At 47.6% G+C, this 4,913-nt stretch overlaps 1 non-coding gene across 1 annotated transcript; it reads right to left on the bottom strand.

The window, feature by feature from the left end:
* Positions 1–958: 958 nt before the first annotated feature.
* Positions 959–1,124, bottom strand: LOC134951559 (U1 spliceosomal RNA). Its single transcript, XR_010184277.1, has one exon. It is a non-coding gene; the product is annotated as a U1 spliceosomal RNA (small nuclear RNA).
* Positions 1,125–4,913: the final 3,789 nt, after the last annotated feature.

Below are 4,913 nucleotides of genomic sequence, written 5' to 3'. Positions count from 1 at the left end.
CAAAAGCTTTGAGCCTGTTGGTGCCTCAGATCAAGATCCTACTCTACACCCCAATGTGAATCCTTGTGGAGTCCAGTGTACCCCACAGAAGAAATGAATGTGTCACACCCATTGGCAGCAACATTAGAATAGCTGCTGATGGGCACAATTGAGAAAGGAAGGGGGGAAAACATTTGAATCCAGCACATATATGTAATTTGAATATGTAATTTGTACCTTCCTACTTTAAAATGTAATGGATGAACCTCACCCTGTGAGAACTATCTTCATGATCAAGAGATCTCATACGCAAAAAAAGCATGTGTTGGGATAGGGCTGTGGAGGGCGGCTGCTCGAGCACACCCCCGTCAAGTTAAGGAGGAAGCACAAGGGAACTCTTGTCTGGGGACAACAACTGCAGGGAGACCACATCTTTTCAGATGAAAACGAGAGGGCGGAAGGCTGCCTAATACTGAAGCACCCTCAAACATCAAACCATATGCAACAACTAGTACAAGCATTCCTGGGGAAAGGTCTGCAGCAGACGGATTTGCATACGGTGATGTCATCCAAGCAGTGGGCCAAAGTTGGCTGGAACCCTCATCTGCATATGAAAAGAGAAAAGGGGCGCTTGGATGACCCCTAGTTCGCATTGAACACCCCCCACCCTCCTTTGGTGTGGGGCTTATGTTGGCCATGCCCCAGCCCCTGAAGCATTCAAGCTGATTTCTTGCAGCAGCTGGGCACTGTAACAGCTCCAGAGCTGCTCTGTAAGGCAAATAAAAGGGTGTGGGCCCTGCAACACCACCTGTAGTTCGCATTGTGCGTTGGAAGGCACAAAGTAAGCAGACGGGAGAAGTCAGGATAGTGCGCAAGGGCATAGAAGGGAGGGGCTCAAGAAAAGAGAAGTGGAAACAGACAGCAAACTAGGCTGGAGAGAGACCTGAGACAATGAGATCTAAATTATACCAGAGCCAACCAGGGGAAAGCACAAATGCAGTCCCCCCCCCTACCACAAATTATGCAGTCGAGATTCCCACATTTGGGGAAATCACAGAGGTCAGCATACCCAGAATGCAATGAATGAACCTCACCCTGGGAAAACAATCTTCATGACCATGGTATCACCTAAGACAAATAAGTATGATTTGAGATAGGGCTGGAGAAGGCCGCTGCTCAGGCACACCTCCGTCAAGTAAAGGAGATTCAACTGAGGCAGCACAAGGGAACTCTCATCTGGGGACAACAACTGCAGGGAGAACACATTTTCAGACGAATGTGTGAGGGCAGAAGGCTGCCTAATACTGAAGCACCCCCCAAACAACAAACCAAATGCAACAACTAGTGCAAGCATTCCTGGGGGAAGGCCTGCAGCAGATGGATTCGCATATGGTGATGTCATCCAAGCAATGGGTATAGTTGGCTGCAACCCTCGTCTGCATATGAAAAGAGAAAATGGTCACGCAGGGCATGGCGGCCTTTGTGGGGTTGCGCTTGGATGACCCCTAGATCGCTTTATACACCCCCATCAGTGTGGGGCTCATGTTGGCCATGCCCCAGCCCCTGAAGCATTCAAGCTGATTTCTTGCAGCAGCTGGACCCAGTAACAGCTCCAGAGTTGCTCTACAAGACAAGCAAAAGGGTGTGAGCCATGCAGCACCACCTGTAGTTTGCATACACACATATATAGGACAGCATCTCTTATATGCCCCAGGGGCAATAAAATAGTATCCTTATCTAGGGTATCCGTCCATGCCGCTACAGCACTACACATACACACCCAGGCCGACGCAATTGCCGGTCTGAGTAAGGTACCTGAATGTGTATAAATGGACTTCAGGGTAATCTCCTGTTTGCGGTCAGCAGACTCTTTGAGGGTAGCCGTATCCTGGGACGGGAGGGCTAACTTCTTGGATAAGCGTGTTAATGCTTTGTCCACCCAAGGGGAGGATTCCCATCGTAACCTATCCGTTGATGGGAAAGGATACGCCATAAGAATCCTTTTGGAAATCTGCAGGAGATTCCCAAGCTTTTTCACATAACTCGTTCAGCTCGTGTGAGGGGAAAAGGTTACCTCAGGCTTCTTTCCCTTGTACATATGTTCCCTCTTGTCAGGGATAGGGGGCTCCTCTGTGATGTGCAAAACATCTTTTATTGCCATAATCATATATCAAATGTATTTTGCCAATTTTGGCTGTAACTTTGCATCATCGTAATCGACACTGGAGTCAGAATCCGTGTCGGTATCTGTGTCAACAATCTGGATAGTGGGCACTTATGAGACCCTGACAGTCCCTGCGACATAGGATCAGGCATGGGTTGAGACCCTGACTGTCCCAAAGCTTCAGCCTTGTCTAATCTTTTGTGCAATGAGTTTACACTAGCATTTAAAACATTCCACATATCCATCCAATCAAGTGTCGGCGGAGACACCACATTCATTTGCTCCCGCTCCTCTCTAATATAGCCTTCTTCCTCAGACATGTCGACACACGCGTACCGACACACCACACACACAGGGAATGCTTTTACTGAAGACATTTCCCCCACAAGGCCCTTTGGCAGAGCTGGCCCTAACCAATATGATGTCCTAGGCAAGATTTTGCCTGGTGCCCCCTAGCACCACCGCTGGTTCCGCCTCTGACCTTGCACCTCTTTCCCAGCACCATCAACCCTCACCCATAACAGTACTTATTTTGGTGTTTGTACCCCCTATATTTTAAACAGGAACAGTTCGCACATTTGGCGCACAGTCCAAAAAGGGGTGTGTTTTTGCTGGCAATGGGCATGTCCACACAATAGTACCCCCAATTAAAATTCCGCCACACAGTACTGCAATTTTATTCACATTTGATCACGCGATAGTGTCCATAATTCACATTACATCCCACAGTAGTATCACTTTACCTTATAATCGTTACTTCTCACAGTAGTGCTCCTTATTCACATTACATCACACTGAATTGCTCCTTATTTACATTACACCACACCCTATTGCTCTTTATTCACATTAGACGACACAGTAAATGCCCTTTCTATACGCAACGCTACATATTAGAGCACCTTATACACATAATGCCACACATTAGTAATGCATTTATACACATAATTCCACACAGTAATGCCCCTTACACATATGAGACACATCATTAATGTCCTTATAAACATAATGCGTCTTACACATTATGACAACCTTTATTAATGCCCTTTTACACATAATGGCCCTCATTCCGAGTTGTTAGCTCGCAAGCTGCTTTTAGCAGCATTGCACACGTTAAGCCGCCGCCTACTGGGAGTGAATCTTAGCTTATCAAAATTGCGAACGAAAGATTAGCAGAATTGCGAATAGACACTTCTTAGCAGTTTCTGAGTAGCTCCAGACTTACTCGACAACTGTGATCAGTTCAGTCAGTTTCGTTCCTGGTTTGACGTCACAAACACACCCAGCGTTCGCCCGGACACTCCCCCGTTTCTTCAGACACTCCCGCGTTTTACCCAGAAACGGCAGCGTTTTTTCACACACACCCATAAAACGGCCAGTTTCCGCCCAGAAACACCCACTTCCTGTCAATCACACTACGATCAGCAGAACAAAGAAAAAACCTTGTAATGCCGTGAGTAAAATACCTAACTGCATAGCAAATTTACTTTGCGCAGTCGCAGAGCGAACATTGCGCATGCGCAATTAGCGGAAAATCGCTGCGATGCGAAGAAAATTACCGAGCGAACAACTTGGAATGACCACCCTTGCGCATGCGCAATTAGCGGAAAATCGCTGCGATGCGAAGAAAATTACTGAGCGAACAACTCGGAATGACCACCAATGTCCCTTACACATATGCCGCACATTATTAATGCCCTTATACACATAATGACACACACAGTGCCCCTTACACATATGTTGCACATTATTAATGCATTTTTACATGACACACATAATGCTCCTTACTCATATTCCGAACACTACTGCACAATCAACCCACTCACATGCACACAGCACTCACACTGCCACTAACACTGTGACCTCTGCCTCTGCTTGGATACAGATGTGTCCTCATAAATCTTGCCTCAATGCAAACGTTGGGGCACCTTTTTTTTATTAAAATGCATCTTATTTGCATTGCTATGTTGTTAGGATGCACACGCAGCTTCTGCTGATTAAAATGATATGCAGCACGCCTATATACTGTGTGAGACTGTGGCTGTATCTGCATATGAAATGCTACACACAGAATATAGGCATGCCGCATATCATTTTAATCAGCAGAAGTTGCTGATGCCCCTAGGCATATCAAATGCCCTAGGCAATTGCCTAGTTTGCCTATGCCTATGGCCGGCTCTGCCCTTTGGAGAGACAGAGAGAGAGTATGCCAGCACATACCCCAGCGCTATATAACCCAGGAATAGCACAGTAACTTAATGTTTGCACAGTAGCGCTGCTGTATGTAATTTGCGCCAAATTATGTGCCCCCCCCCTCTCTTTTCAACCCTCTTGTCTACCGTGGTATAAGCAGGGGAGAGTCCGGGGAGCTTCCTCTCAGCGGTGCTGTGGAGAAAAAATGGCGCTGGTGAGTGCTGAGGGAGAAGCCCCGCCCCCTCGGCGGCGGGCTTCTGTCCCGCTTAAACTGTACAATTGGCGGGGGCTCATACATATATACAGTGCCCAGCTGTATATATGTTATATTTCTGCCAAAAACAGGTTTATATTGCAGCCCAGGGCGCCCCCCCCTGCGCCCTGCACCCTTACAGTGACCGGAGTATGTGAGGTGTATGGGAGCAATGGCGCACAGCTGCAGTGCTGTGCGTTACCTCAATGAAGATCATGAAGTCCTCTGCCGCCTCTGAAGTCATCTTTTCTTCTCATACTCACCCGGCTTCTATCTTCCGGCTCTGCGAGGGGGGCGGCGGCGCGGCTCTGGGACGGACGGCGAGGG

The sequence above is a fragment of the Pseudophryne corroboree genome, chromosome 8 (assembly GCF_028390025.1).
Source record: "Pseudophryne corroboree isolate aPseCor3 chromosome 8, aPseCor3.hap2, whole genome shotgun sequence".
NCBI lineage: Eukaryota > Metazoa > Chordata > Amphibia > Anura > Myobatrachidae > Pseudophryne > Pseudophryne corroboree.
This window is presented reverse-complemented; position numbering and strand designations above follow the sequence as displayed.